General features: G+C 46.2%; 1 protein-coding gene across 2 annotated transcripts in view; it reads left to right on the top strand.

Moving 5' to 3' along the window:
• STON1 (stonin 1) overlaps positions 1 to 15,850 on the top strand; it is a 45,272-nt gene that overhangs the window by 14,885 nt on the left and 14,537 nt on the right. Inside the window, exons 1-2 of one of the 2 annotated variants that reach the window (XM_031675575.2) lie at positions 10,498 to 10,735; positions 11,120 to 11,178. The exons of the other annotated variant lie outside the window; for it this stretch is intronic. The gene's annotated coding sequence lies outside the window, so the exon portion shown is untranslated. Of the gene's footprint in view, positions 1 to 10,497; positions 10,736 to 11,119; positions 11,179 to 15,850 lie in introns of those variants that run through there. 2 annotated transcript variants of the gene reach the window in all.

Genomic DNA, 15,850 nt, shown 5'->3' with positions numbered 1-15,850 from the left:
ACTGGCTGTCTTCAGTTGTCTGACGAATGAGTGGGTGAAAAAATATTTAGACTTAGTCTGTGTCCCTTCCCACCTCCCCCCAGAGCATAGATGGAAGCCGGGAGGAGGTTAATTTGGGGTTAACGGGAGGGAGAAGAGTTTAATTCTGTCCAAATGATAATGAGATGAGCTCACTTATAGAGTCACAAGGTCTCCATTACTGCCGGAGTTCTTGCGGTAGCTGCATTGTTCCCTACGTGGTGTTAGACATTCCTCATGTGAAGGTCGGACTGGAGGATGTTTGAAGTCTTTTTCTAAGAGAGTGTGTGCTTCGCATGCCTCCCCCAAATCTTGTTGCGAGAAACACTTCCAGATTTCATAACCAGATTTCTGTGATGTGGGCTCAGCACACCCCACCGTGATTAGCAGGTGACCAGCCTTTGGGAACTCTTTCATTTTTTGAAAGTCCCCCTTAAAGGGGAGCACGTAGGTTGGAGCTCATGTGCCAGCGGCCAGGGCCTCTCCAGGGACATTGCACAGTTGTTGCAGGTAGTGGACCTCAATTTCTCACCTATCTTCTCACTCTGTGCTGAGCTATAACAGTACTAACAGCAATTCTGGTGTGTCCTGTGCCACCTCGGGTGGTGTACGGACTTCATTTCCTGCCACCTGAGAGGGGATTTCAGATGTCCCTGTGATAAATCTTCTCATCTAGACACTGACTCTCAGGCCTGGGGGAGACTCTCCATCCCGGGAACTTCCATGGCATTCATCCCCACCTTCTCAAGAGCCTCCCATTTCACTCCAAATGCTTTCTGTCTTGTGTTTCTTTTCCCCTTTCTTTTTTCTTTTTCATCTTTTCTTTCTCAACTCTCTATGCCCACTGATAACTGTGACATTTCTACTTGTGCAGTGTTTTTCTTTTCAAGTTCTTTGCCCTCCTGGTATCCTGGTGAATAGGAATGTGGGTGGCTTGTCAGCTCCATTGTGCATGTGAAGAAAAATGCCCAGATTGGTTAAGTGATGCACTTAATTTACTGGCAGAGCTAAAGAGGCTGGGACTGGGTTTCCTGACTTCCGTCCCCATCTCTGTCCCGGAGATCACACTCCAGGCATAGCACTGGAATCACAAAGAGCATCGAGCTTTTCTCTGTGTGTGTGGTCACTGTACCAAAAGAATTTACCCAGGGACCAATCCTTCTAGAGACTTAGAGAACACACAGAAATAAACTAACAAGAATGACAAAGGCTAAAGAACTTATGGACGGCTTTGTATGTTTCAAAGAAACGTACAAGTCTTTCACCTTATGTGGTGCTCCCCAAAGCCCCTTGAGGTGGAGGACCCCACGTGAGCCTCATTCTGCAGGTGAAGGTCACAGGTGGAGTCCAGGCCTGAGGTGTGAGGAGGAGGTCCTGAGCAGACACGCTGGCTCCCGAGCCACAAATCTGCCATGTGGTTGTGCTTCTGCAAAACCAGGGAAAGGGAATCAGCTGTTTCCATCTGGTACCAAAGGCAGTGGAGACCGTTGGGGGCAAACCTTGGGTTCTGGGTTTGGCAGTTGGCCCAAGAAGGGGCCTCATGTTATGTTTGGAGGGGGGGTCTGGGGCAGGGACAAGAGGCAGGCTCTGGCCATGGAGATCAGGCCATGGAGATTAACTCCATCCGAGTGGCGGGGAGAATAGAAGGCCTGCTGGGAGGAAGCATGCAGGCTGGGGTGTCTGTTGTTAAGACATGGGGAGTAGGGCTTGGCCTCCTGGGGAGACAGTTGGCCTTCTTGGATCTGGTAGGTACACTAGCTGAGGGTTCTGAAGTGTGACAATGGACCCGCTTGCACCAAATGTGAGGCTTGTCATAATCTTGTCTTATTCGACCATTTATTCAGCAGGTATCAGCAAGCCCCACTGGACATAAGTAAACCTCTAACATAGTTACGGTTTTTCATATGAGGACCTCACATATGTGTCTGTGTCTGTAACCATGTTCATGTCTATATCTGTGTCTGTATCTGTCTACATATCTATTTCTACATGTCTCATTTACATTTATTCTTATTAATGTACCTAAACAAGCCATGGGGATACATAGTATTTTCCTCCATTTGTGGATCAGGAAACTGAGACCCAAAGAGGGTAATTGATTTGCTCAAATTGCCCGCAGTTACTTCGAAGCTGTGCCAACTCCCAAGCCCATGTTTTCTGAGTCCTTTTACTGGTACTTATAACTGCTTTCCACATGGTGAGCAGTTTCCAAACTTTGAGGTATATGTATGCTTTGAAGAGAAATAAGAAAAACACCTTTGTGGTTATTACCCACGGTTTCACTTTATCTTTAGAGGCTGGCAAACCTAAATGCAGAGTTGAAATGCGATTTGAGCCCTTTTTGCTAACCCGCAAGTGGGCATTTGTAGAGGTGGCACTTGCTCTTTAAGTCAACCAGGTACAAGTCCTCTTCTTAGATTTGGTGTTTATGTCCATGGTCCAGTGCATCGTGGCCTGTGGCAGGCGCCCTGTTAAGTGGCCAGGTGGAGCAGTGCCTCAGGAAGAATGGGCCTGTTCCCTTGGCAAAGTGGTTATGGTGAGGGGGCTGGAGTCATCGTGCAACCACCCTGGGTCTCCCTGCAGTGAAGGAAGATTGCTGTCCCAAAGCTCCCAGGGCTCAAAAATGCAACTCAGCTCACAGCCCAGTTCCCTGCCCCACCCCCACAGCCTGGACAGTGAGCATGGGCTGAGCCCCTCTGAGCCCTGCCCCTGCCCCTTTAATGGGCACATGAGGCTCTACTGCCCTGAGCAGGACTGATCCCTGAGGGGCTTCGTCCTGTTGACTTGGCCTCATGCCTGGCACACCTTCCTAATAGGGCCTCCTCACCTCTGGATGGTGAAGGCCCTGCCCGTCCCTAGGTTGGGATGGGTGCTTCGATGGAGACTGAGCTTCCTGGGAAGCCCGGGCCTGCTGTGAATTATCCTGTCAGAATGTCTTTCTGCTTCTCCCCACCCCCTACCCCTTTCCTTTTCAGTCAGAAGTAGCTGTTCTCCTGCATTTTCCTTGGCATAGTTCTTGCCCTCCTGGAAGCCTGTGAGAAACTTTAGAGTGAGTCAGAACCTGGCTTCAGTGTCAAGTACATTTTTCACTCATTCACCAACCATTTATTGGGCCTGTTAGCGAGTGCCAGGGCAGGGTACCCAGCCATGAATCAGGTCCTGCCCTGGGGGGTGGGTGCTTCCAGCCTAGAATGGAGCCCCCAGGACATACCCAGCCCGCTGTGACAAGTGCTGTTGGGAACTCCATCCTGGATTCCTGGCCAGTCATCTGCTCTGGGGGCTGGTGCCCTGGTGCTCTGTGTTCCTACCACACTCTCCAGGCCCCGACGTCTGCCTTGGGAGCCTGGCTCTGCTGCCCTCGGGCTGCATTGTTTTTGCTCCAATGATCTTTTGCTGCAGAAAACCACTCCAAAGTGTAGAGGTTTACATGGATGGATGAATGGATAAATAGAACATGGTATACACAGACACTGGAGTGTTTTTCAGCCTTAAAAAGGAAAGAAATTGTGGCACATGTTTCAACATGGATAAACCTTGAAGGCATAATGTAAAGTGAAAAAAGCCAGTCACAAAAGGACAAATTCTGTATGATTCCACTTACAGGAGGTACATAGAATCATCAGATTCACAGAGGCAGAAAATAGAACAGAGGTTGCCAGGGGCTGGGGTGGGGGCATGGGGAGTTAGTGTTTAATGGATACAGAGCTTCAGTTTGGGAAGATGAAAAAGTTCTGCAGATGGATGGTGGCTTCACATCAATGTGACTATACTTACTGCTCAGAACTGTACACTTAGAAAGGGTTAAAAGGGTAAATTTTATGTTTATGTATATTTTACCACAAAAAGCTGTAGAGGCTTAAAACCACAATTTCATATTCCCTGTCTTGGTTCATGGATTGACTGGGCTCAGCTGGGTGGTTCTTGATTAGGGTCTCTCATGTCACTGTGGTCAGATGGTAACTGGGGCCTAGTCACTGAAAGTTCAAGTGGCTGGATGTCCCAGATGGTGCCTCAGTGTGGCCCCTCCATGGCCAGGTTCTTATGTGGTGGCTCTGGCCTCCAGCAAGCAGGAATTGGCAGCTTCTGGGTCAGCTCAGGCCCAGAATTGTCACAATGTCCCTTCTGCCACATTGTATTGGTTAGAAGAGTAAAAGGCCCACCCCTAGATTCAAATGAGGGGAAATAGAGCCCCCTTCTCAGTGCGAGAGGGACAAGGTGACCTTTCAGAAAGAAGGGCATTAGATAGGCGATATTGCTGTGACCATCTTTGGAAAACTTCCAGCCTGAAGCATGGTTGCAGGAGCCCTGAAGTGTTTAAGTAGGAAGGGGTCTTCAGGGAGGCACAGATCTCTGCAGACCCCTTTTGGGGAGAATTCATCTTCAAAGATTGTTAAGAGTTTGAAGGGCCCTTGGAAACCACTTCATAGCAGTGACTTGTTTTTACAGAGCCAGAGAGAAGCAGAGTTGGGAAAAAAACCTCCCAAACACTGGTGTCCTGGCTCCCAGGCAGGGCAGACAGCTGTGGGGACCTCCCACCACAGACCTCTGTGTGCTGTGAGCGGTGGTATGAAGGTCTGGTGGAGAGATGGGTGTGGCAAGACAGAAGAGCCTAGGGTGGTGTACAGTGGAGGCCACCAGCACCTTAGAGTCTGGGTGAGCCCCTGCTGTGCTGGACTGGCTCTTTTAGGGGCACATGGGCCTCGCTGGGCAGGGCTATTCAGAGGCACACAGAGTGCTTTGTGGGGAGGCTGGAAGTTACTCATTTGAATGAGGGCTCAGGGAGGTGGGTGGGAAGGGACAGACTGGAAGTTTGAGATTTGTAGATACTGACAGGTATATATAGAATAGATAAACAAGTTTATACTGTATAGCACAGGGAAATATATACAAGATCTTGTAGTAGCTCACAGTGAAAAAGAATATGAAAATGAATATACGTATATTCATATATGACTGAAAAATTGTGCTGTACACCAGAAATTGACACAACATTGTAAATAAACTGACTATAACTAAACAAAATTAAAAAAAAAAATGAGGGCTCAAAGTCAGAAGGAAGGATGCCACTCTGCCACAGGCTCGAGTGCCCCAGGCTGAGACTTAGACATTCCCAAAGTTGAAATATACACTAGCACCTGTTGCTGAGAATGTCGACAAATCCATTCATTTGCATCCGTTTACATGTTTCTAATCAGATTTTGATCTAAGTGCAAAATTCTTCTTCGTGAAGACTTTAATGACCTTCAAAATGTGATTAAATTCAAAAATATTTTGTACACATTCCCTGTGAATTTAGAGACACAAATATTATTTTTGTGTGTGATATCTGCCTTTGAGACTAAGAGCCCAAGTAAATGTTGATCTATACTTGGTTTATATTTAGTACCTTAATGCATGATTATTGTTTTTTATTTTGTTTCTTTTTTTATTGAAGTGTTGTCAGTTTACAGTGTTGCATCCATTTCTGGTGTACAACATGTTTCAGTCATACATATACACACGTATATTCCTTTTCGTGTTCTTTTTCATTATAGGCTACAAGGTATTGAATATAGTTCCCTGTGCTCTACTAATGAATGATGTTTTAAATCTTTCCCTATTCTTGGAATTGCTCAAGTTGTTGCACATTTATTTTTCTTTTATTATTATTATTTTCTTATTTTTATTTTTTGTTGAAGTATAGTCGTTTTTACAATGTTTTGTCAGTTTTGGTTGCACATTTATACGCGTGAACATTCATGGAGCTCCTGGCAGTGGCGAGAATCGAAGCAAACATGCTTGTGTTCTCCGTAAGTCAGTGCTTCCTGCCTCTGTATTCCCACTGATGTGGACATTGCTAGGTGAGCTTGGTGGTCAGCAACAGCCTTGGACAGACACAGATAAACCAAAATGCATTTGATTTGGAGAACACACACAGCCCTGATCACCTCTGAGGTCATCTCCGTGGCTTGTGGCTCAGTTTGGGCAGCCAGAGAAGAGAACTGCCATAGCGATGATCAGCATGCGTATAACTGGATTTGTGTCTTCTCAGTGGAATGGATGAAGTCAGGCAGGAGAAATTCCCTTATGCTGGTGTCAACTGGCACGTGACCCAGATGCACAGAAACATGGCAGAGGGTATGATCACTAATGCCTCAGCTGCTGCCCCGTGTCTCTGCCTAAGCAGATGCCCCCTCCCGAGGAAGCCTCCTGCCCTGAGCTAGGGCTGTCCTCTCCGACCCTCCCAGTGCACATCAGTGCAGGAGGGTGGGCATATTCTGCCTGTCATTTGTCGCTTTCTCTTCTCTTTCCTGCCAGGTTATAAACACCTTAGTGTCGTTGAACCCAACTTTGTGTGTTTGATGCACAGTGAAGCCAAACAAACCAAAACGTCGGAGTTTGGAGTGGAGAAAGGTTTATTTCAAGGGCCATACAAGGAGAATGGGCAGCTAATGCTCCAAAGACCCAAACTCCTTGATGGATTTCAGGGAAGCATTTTTAAAGGCCAGGTGAGGAAGGAGAGTTGCACTATGTGTGATCACCTTGTTCACAATTCTCTGACTGGTTGATGGTGAGGTAACAGGGTAGTGTCACAGGAGTTAACATTATCACTTCTCAGGCTCCAGCTGGTCTGGGGGCTGTGTGCTCATGGTTATCAAGTAGTTAACTTCTTCCATGGTGGGGGTGGCAATTTAGCATCTGTAAAACAACTCAGGAAATGTGCATCACATACAGTTATCCAGGTATTTCAGTCACTAGCGATTTTGTGACTGCCATATGGCTGATTTACTGTTTAAATTGTCACCAGTTCTGGCCCATTTGCTACTTTTGTCACTACCTGTTCACATCCTTTTAATCAGGCTTTTTGACTTGGGGGAGACTACAGCTTTTCTACGAAGAGGCAGACAGAAGACATGGGGGGAGGGGTCTGTCTGGGGAAGGCTCCAAAGGGTCCTGCTCGGTTGCATTGGGAGCAGGAATCGACAGTAATAACAGCCTCTCCTTATGGTCTCCCCCACACACCTACCATTTTATACACGTTACTTTATTCAGTATGTGCCAGAACCCTGCCTTAGTTCATTCCGGCTGCCATAACAGGGCACTACAGACTGGGTGGCGTCAACAACAGAAATGTGTCTCTCACAGCTCCAGAGGCTGGAAGTCCAAGATCGAGGTGTTGGCAGGTTGGGTTTCTCCCTTGCTTATGGATGGCCACCTTCTCTCTGTGTCCTCACATGACTTTTTCATTGTTTGTTCAAATCCCTGTTGTGTGGGTCCTAATTTCTTCTTGAAAAGACCCCGTCCAGATTGCCTCAGGGCTAACCTTAACGGCCTCATTTTAACTTAATCACCTTTGTAAAGGCCCCATCTCCAAATATAGTCATATTCGGAGGTACTGGGGGTTAAGAATGAATTTTGTGGGGATAAAATTCAGCCCCGAACACACCCTAAATATTAACTATTATTATCCTGTTTCAAACCTGAGGAAACTGAGGCTCAGGGAATTAAAGTAACTTGCCCCAGGTCACACAGGTAGTCAGTGGCAGAACTGGGATTCCAAATCTCCCTAACTTCTAAACCCTTCTTCACACCTCCCAGATGACCAGTGACTCAGGTCTTAATCATTTCTGTTGTCTGTACGGTGCTTCACCCAGGACCTAGCACTTAGAAGGCACAGTAATCTATTTGCTAACTGACTGAGCAGGGGATGTGTGGGACAAGAATTTGGACCAGAACATTTGGCAGACATTCCCCAAACCCCAGCCTCCAAGGGTCGAGATCCTGCATCTCTTTTGGCAGATGGTTGCCCTTAACGTCTCATCCGTACCGTTCTGATCTGCAATCAGCGTGATTAGTGCTGTGGGAAGGAGTCACATTTTAAAGCGTTACATAGCCTTTCTGGGCCATTAAGCTACCGCCTCCTCTCAAAACACTAGAAGCAATTACATGGTAATTAAGATAAATTACTTGACCAATTTTCATAGCAAAGTGGTTGATTTTGGTCCCCCCACCACTAAATATTTAAGTCCAGACAAAGATCTTCCTGATAGTTCTTTAAACTTCCAGGGGACTTTCTGCTTATCTTCAGGAGGTCCTGTGGGCCTGTGGGGAAGGGGAAGAGGAGATTTGCATATTTAAGATGTGTGATCTGAGCCCAGCCCCCTTCAGCTAACTTTATCCCACATCTTTTTCGTGGTTTCCTTTGAGAATTCAGAATCCAAGCCCATGAGCTGCCATCTAATAACCACAGAGCCTCCAACCCCAGCCCAGCTCCACGGGCCCCTGTGGAGATAATGCCCTTGCTCACAAGCACCGTGCTCTTCCCACTGGAGACCCCCTCCTCCGGGGATAGAAATACCAGAAGGCAGCCCTGAAAGCAGGCCTTGTTTGCAGGCCCTCTCCTGCACGAAGGCTCACTTGTCTGCCTCCTTCCCCGGCCAGGGGGTGGGCTGGATTTTTCAGAGAGTGGGAAGCCCTGGGGCACTTTTGTGCTCCCAGATCAGAAGTAGGTAGGGTAATGAAGGGACAGGCTGTTACTCGGGCTGCCAGAAATCAGTCTTTCTGGGAAACAGTACAACCTCATAGCTACAGAGACCTGGGATCTGGGAGGAGGGTGTGGGGTAGCCAAGGTACAGAGAGCTGAGCCCAGCCCTGCCCAGGGACCCCAGCATCCGCACTCCACCCCCACCCCATCACCAGTGACCAAATCACTAAATCCAAAGGCCATCTGTCTCTATTGTCCGGCCCTCTGCAGCTCTTCAAAGCTCCGTCAGGACACTCTTTCTGCCTGAGGCAGGGATCCCTGCACCTTCTGGTTTTACCTCGGCCTCTCAGGCATATCTTCCTTTCTCTGTTTCTTTTCCTCTTCCTGTAAAGTGGCTCAGTCCTCAGCTTTGGGCGCCATGTGGCCTCTTCCTTTCTCTCCTGTGTCTGGATGTCACCTCGCGGAGGAAGACTTCCAGTTCTACATGCCTGGCCCCGGTTTTCTCTCTGGGGACTGTCTCGTGTCTCCAGCTCTTTGCTGGGTATTTCCACTTTAGACATACTCGGACCTGACAGACATGTGTAAACCCAGCTCCTCTTCCTGCCACTCCTGTGTCTCTCTTTTCTAAGTGCCAGACTCGCGCTTTGCCTTGTTTTCTAGATCCCATTTGGTGTCCTGTCAAATCTCCTTTTAAAAATATTCCTTTATTGCCTTCTCTCCTATTCTGATTCTTGCTCGGGCTGTCAGTGTGGTGTAGTGGAAAGAGCATGAGATTTGGGGGTTCGATTCTGACAGTGCCCTTTTCTGGTTGGGCCACTTCAGGCAAATCACTAAACTGAAGCCTTGATTCACTGTCCACAAAGCAGACACACGCAGGAGGGTGGACACCCTGCTCCCCACACTCAGCTTTCTGACCTCAATGTAGAGCAGGATTTCTCAACCGTGGCGCTCCTGCTCCGTTGGGCCAGCCAGAGACTTCTCTACTGTGGGGCCGGCCTGTGTATTACAGGGTGTTCCGCAGCATCTGCTCACTGAATGCCGGTAGCATCCTCCTACCTGCAGTTGTAACAACCGAGAGTGTCTCCAGACACTGCCACCCGTGCCCTGGGGAATTAGATGGTTCTCGTTGAGAACCACCAGTACAGAGTGATGCTCAGTCCTGGACTGTGGGTGATAAGTGTGGTCCTTGGTTTTTAGGTTTTAACCTTACAGTCATCAGCCGTCAGCCATGTGTAGGAGGGAACCAGCATAGATAATATTGGAAGGCATGGACAGGTTTTGCTGTGGTTTAATATTTTACAAATGGTATTTCCTGTCACATAGCTGAACTATAAATGCCACACATGTTTGTGATTAAATATTATGGGCTGCAGAGCATATGTGCTAGTAGTACACGCAGTACACGCAGTGGGCACCTCTCCTGCAGCTTAAGCTGAGGGTGTGCTCTGCAAAGGTTTTCTCTGCACTTGGAGTTTTGTGTTGTCTTATGATTCCTTTCTGTTTCAAGCTCTTAGTTTTCCCTTTAAAGGGAAACATTCTAGAAGGATATTTTAAACACTTCCACAGCAAACCTTTGAGAAAATTCTTCATCCATGCATTTTGCACACGGGGCTGTCCCTGCCTTTGGCTCTGTTTCTGGGATATACATCTCACAATGCAAGGAGGGTAGCTAGGTGGCAGACCTCCAGCCACACAAAACAAGAGGGAGGCTTTTTCTTTTTTTTTCCAAATGCAGCTCCAGCCCAATTCCACTGTTGCATTTGGAGTCCAGCACTGGGAAGAGTCGGAGAACTCCTTATTTGGGGAGCAGCCAGTGAAACCACACAGAAACTGACATGAAGACATTCTTTCTCTAGATTATGCAGCATTGCTGTACAGCAAAAAAGTCACAGGCATAAAGGACTGAATTCAGCCCTCTGCAGAGGCGAGGGCGTTGCTGAGGGTCCAGATGTAGTCGTGGGGCTTGAGTAGGAGGGAGCTCAACACTGACACTTGGGGCGGGACTGAGAGCGGGAGGCTACTGCTAGGTGTCAGTGGTGCTTCCCTGAGCTCTGCTGAATACCTCTTCAGCCCCAGTGCTCTCCCAGCACCTGGTAGAGATGGAGAAACCAGACCCTAGAGGTCACCCGAGAGGGTAGTGGTCTCCAAGGTGACGTGCTGAAGTGGGGACAGAGTCTGCAGCTGCCAACCGCCTGGAATGCTGATTCAACAACCAAATGCCACTAATCTGATTTTGACGATCTGCAGGAAAAGGTAGAACTTCATATTTACTTGATTTAAATGATTTCTGAAGAAAAGCAAAGGAAAACTGCCAAGAACAACAGAAGTAGACCCTTGAGAATAGAGGAGGGTGGGGATGACATGGAAGGAAGGACAGATGTAGGGAGCTATGCAGAGTTTGGGGAATTAGTGTACCAAGATTGTCATCAGAAGAGAGGGTGGACCTCAATGAATGTGTTGGGCAGCAAGTTTGATAAACTGTTCACAACTAAGGGTGGGATGGCCAGATGATGCAGTCGAGAAGGGACACAGTAGGGCAGGCTGAGTTAGGAAAGCCACTCTCAGAACTGACCCAAATTGCCCCTGAGCTGTTATGGTTCTTGAGAACAGCTGTCTCAGAGTATGTCTTCCCCACAGCCTGCTGTCCCGGGGCAGACACCTGAGCTGGTCTTTGTGGAGAAACAAGCTCTTTTCAGGTGAGAACAGCGTCCTCCCGTTCAGAGAGTTCCTGGCTCCAGGAAGTGAAGGCTCCTGCCCTGGAACTTTCTCCTTAGTGAAGGCTGGAGTGGTGACACCAGCCACTCGTTGGATCTCTTGGGACTTCTGGGGTGGTGGATACTGTCAAGCAGGGGCTTTGGGATCAGACAGACCTGGTCACAGTTCAGGTCTGCCTCTAACTGGCTAGGTGACTTTAGGCAAGTAGCTTAACCTCTCTGAGCCTTATGTTCCTTTTCTAAAAAAAAAGATGACATTATTATATTGTAATATATAATTATATATTTTATCATATTATTGCATTGACCCCTCACGAGGCTGTAAAGATTCAATGAGATTATACGCATGCAGTCCTTAGCATAGCATGAGCACCTAGTAAGTACTTGATAAATGTTTGTTGGTATGGTTGATTGAACAGAATACTTCCCATTTCTGCCTAACTCTAAAATTCAGTGATTTTTTGAACTGGGGAGGGCAGTATAGAGATCTACTTTATGGAAAACTAAAAAGACCGTTTAAAATGATTCAATCAAAAATGCATTGAGCTGATATTTAGGCAGTGTGGAAAATGCCCTGCTGAGTGAGACATGGCCCCTCCTTGAAAAAGCTTCCCTCTGACTCTCCAAGAATATATGAATTTTTCCTACAATAATCTGAAAAATTATATCCCCAAATTCATTTTGGTGAGACCGAGTTTTCATACCAGTGCTTCCTATTCATAAGGCTTATTGTGAGTAATTTGCTGTATGTTTAATAGGTGTTTCTGTTGGTCAGGATTTACTTTGAAAGTAATTTAGAATAAATTCATGACAATCTCCACAGTACCCCTATAAGAATTCCCATGTGATCTCTTAAGTGGAAGAAAGGGTGGGGTGCAGGAATTGTGTGTGAGCACAGCCTTTCTCACGTTTGCCGTGGCCTGGGGCCCTCCCTTACTGACCCAGCGTTTGGAATGGTGGGGATAATTAGTCGTTTTAGAGCTTCCATAAGTATTTGAGGGGTTGTTGAAGTCTTGGTGCATCCAAGAGAATGTGCTAGGCTTCTGGATGCCAGCTGTCACATGTGTTGAGGTAAAAGATTGAAAACCACTGTCTACCTACATCCTTATTATTCCCAGGGTGAGTAAGTATGTGTATTTGCTTTTAATTTGTTCTTAAGTTCAGTGGATTCTGGTGCTGCTTTGAAAATAGGCAACTGAAAAGAATGTCTAATAGTCTTAAGGGGGAGCACACACACTCCCCTAGAAACCTTCAAACCTCAGAGGGTGATTTCTAGAAATTTCCACCATAATACATTTTCATTTTCTGTCTGAGCCTCATTTGGAGTCTTAGTGTCTTGCCCTGTCTCTGAAGTTTATCTGAAATTGTCTTCTAGGAGTTTTAGGATAATCCAGATTGGCTGAAAGCAGACCTCTGAATGGATTAGGGCATGTAGGGTGAGGGAGAATCCACAGCTGAGGAAAAAGCCAGGGAGTCGAACCAGAGGAACCTTTGCTTCAGAGGAAGGCAGCTGGGAAGCCGGTGCCTGGAGTCCTGGGTTCCCAGCCCTCTGCTAACCGGATCCTGACTTTGGAGAAGGCACTCAGAGGCACTCTGGATTGTTATAAAGTTTAAATGAAGTGTTGCCTGTGAAAGGGATGGTAGAATCAGGGCCCTCTGGGAAGCATAGATACATAATTAGATCCTACTCCACGTGCAATGCAGGAAAAAAAAAATTACTGAGGCTGAATAGGTGTTGTTGCTTGAATACTTTTGATTCCAGTGTCTTCAAGTAGATGAGGTGAAGTTGCAGATGATTAAAAGAAGACGCATTTCGGATCTCTTGACTCTGAGCTTTCTTATCTCTCCCTGAGACCCACTGGGCCTTGGAGAGACCAAGGCTCTGAACAGGACATGATCTCCTTTCCCTGCTGGGGGTGGGGATAGATCAGGAGGGGTGGAAAGAGAAGGAAAGTGCTGGATGGAATGGATTCTAGTTGTTGGCTTTGGGACAACACTGGGGTAGGGGATGCTTTGAGACTAAAGTAGAAAGATGAGGTCAGATAGAGAGGGAAGAGGCAAAAGAGGTAGGAGAGAAATGGAAGTAAGTGTAAAAAGGAATAATAAGGAAGGCACAACAGGGACACAGAAGAGAAGAAAGAGGAGCATAGTGGGAAGCAAATGTGTCCTGGACCACAGGGACCTGGAGTCTTAGCCGCTCACTCCAGAGCAGCATCTAAGTCCTGCCTATTCGAAAGGGATGTAGGTTTGGGATCTTGTTGGGCACGATTCTGTTTGGTTGAATTAAACTTACATTTGCTGAGTGCGTCCCTATGGAAGAGTCTTGCATTGGGTGAAGTGTGCACTTTGTATGGATTTTGCCTTCAAGATAGATTTTTTTGCAAGGTGTGCTATTTCAAGTTCAAGGTTCACTTTAAAAAGTAATGGGATTGATGGAAATCACTTTTTTTTCCATAATAAGCAAATACTGTAAGGAAACCACTATCACTGTTCCAAATTTTGAAGCTCCCAGTGGAAAACGGGTAAGGTGAAACGTTTGGTATCTATCAGAATAGGATTCAGTCTGAAGCTGAACTGTTTCTTCTTTTGGTCTTCTCTTTTTCTTTCTTTTTAATAAACCCAACTAAAGGAAATGTTTACACAACCTCTCACCCTACATGAAGAATTGTTTTGGCTGGATTCCTTCTGAGGAGGGCGGGATGGGATGGATCAGGAAATACTGTTGCTGATTTCCTGCCTCTGAGCCTCCTGGCTGCATCCTGTCAAAACTGCTCTTCCAGCTTTGAAGGGAAAGTGTTTTATGGCAATTTCAGCCCAAGGGCAGTGACAGTCAAATGCCCCCGAGAGGGAGCCAGCCAGCCTGGGCTGCTGCTCCACTGTGTGTATGTGTGCCCCTAGGAATGTGCGGATTTAGCAAATGGCAACACTGAGCGTGCCCTGTCCCCAGTGGAGCCTCAGGCCCTCGCTCTCTCTTTGTGTTGGCTCTTTTCCAGGCTTGAGTGATTGCGTTGGTTGAGCCTTCATTATCCACAAGGAGAGGCGAGAAAGCAGACTGGAGGGAGAAAAATATGCCTTTCTCACGGGCTTTCTTCCAGTACATTTTTGAGTTTTCACGTCAGTAGACCTCATGGAGTTTTACTTTCTGTCAGTTTGGAAGTTTGGTCAAGAAGTTTGGTATGCCGGTGGTAACACAAAAGCAATTTCTGCTTTTGAGAAAAAAAAATTTCACTTGGATGTCAACCACCACAGAATTATTGTATTGTTGGGAAGGACCTCAGAGATTATTCTGTTCTAATTGCTGAAATCCTGGAGGGGCTTAGCACGCAGCCTGTGAGGGGCAGCAACCAGCATTTGGATCACCCTGCCCCCAGCTCGTGGCCTCTGATGTCATTAGAAAAACCTCAATAATTTATGTTGTATTAGATCGGGATGAAGCAGTCAAGTTCTGTGTTCAAATTCTGGTTCTTTCCAAGCCTAGATACATATCCAGGAGAAATGATCACACTAAAACTTGTACACAAATGTTCATAGCAGTATTATTCATTAATAGCCAAAAAATAGAAGCAAACCAAGTATCCCTCAACTGATGACTGGATAAACAGAATGTGGGATATCCTCATGATGAAATACTATTCAGCCACAAAAAAAGAATGAAGTTCTGATGCATGCTGCAGTGTGGATGAACTTTGAAAATATTGTGCTAAGTGAAAGAAGCCAGACACAAAAGGCCACATGTTGTAGATTCTATTTAAATGAAACGTCCAGACTGGGCAAATTCAAAGGAAAAGAAAGTAGATTGCCAGGGCCTGGGGTGGGGGTTGGGTGGAGAATGGGGAATGACTGCTGATAGGTAGAGAGTTTATTTTTAGTTTGAGAAAAATATTCTGGAATTAGATAGTAGTGTTGGTTGCACAACTCTGTGAAAATCACTGAACTAAACATCAGTAAATTGTCATGTTGTATATGTGAATTATATGCCAATAAGGCCGTTATTTACAAAACCCTAGCTCTGCCTGTTACCAGCTGGGTGACTTTAGGCAATGACTCTAAACCCGAGTAATCTCAGCTATGAAGTGGGAATAACGATATATATCTCCCAGAGTCATTTTGGTAAATGAGATCATGAATTTGAAAATGCTTCTGAACTATAAACATCACATATTTTGGGGCTGTCACTGGGTTATAAGCTCATTATAAACTGGCTTTTTACCTCCTCCTCCTGTGTCTTCTATGGCACTAATAAGGTCTAAATCATTCATGACTTTTTGAATTGATTCAAAAGTGTTGTAATTTTTTAAAAATTGTGGTAAAAGAAACAACAAATCTTTAACACATTTAAAATCCTCTAAACGAAATTTTAAGTGCACAGGACAGTACTGTTAACTACACGCATGTTGTTGTACAACAAATCTCTACAACTTTTTAGTCTTGCATGACTAAAACTCTGTACCCATTGAACTGCAACACCCCTTTTCCCTCTCCCTGGAGCCCCTGGTAACCACCATTCTGCCTTCTGCTTTTGTGAATTTGGCTAATTTGGATACCTCATGTAGGAGCGATCATATAGTTCTTTATCTCTTTGTGACTGGCCTATGTCACTTAACATAGTGTCCTTAAGTCTCATCCATGACCCACGTGGCATGAATCAGATTTT

Source organism: Vicugna pacos, chromosome 15 (assembly GCF_048564905.1).
Source record: "Vicugna pacos chromosome 15, VicPac4, whole genome shotgun sequence".
In the NCBI taxonomy this organism is placed as follows: Eukaryota; Metazoa; Chordata; class Mammalia; order Artiodactyla; family Camelidae; genus Vicugna; species Vicugna pacos.
Note: the sequence above shows the minus strand (reverse complement) of the source record. Positions and strands in the feature narration are given on the sequence as shown.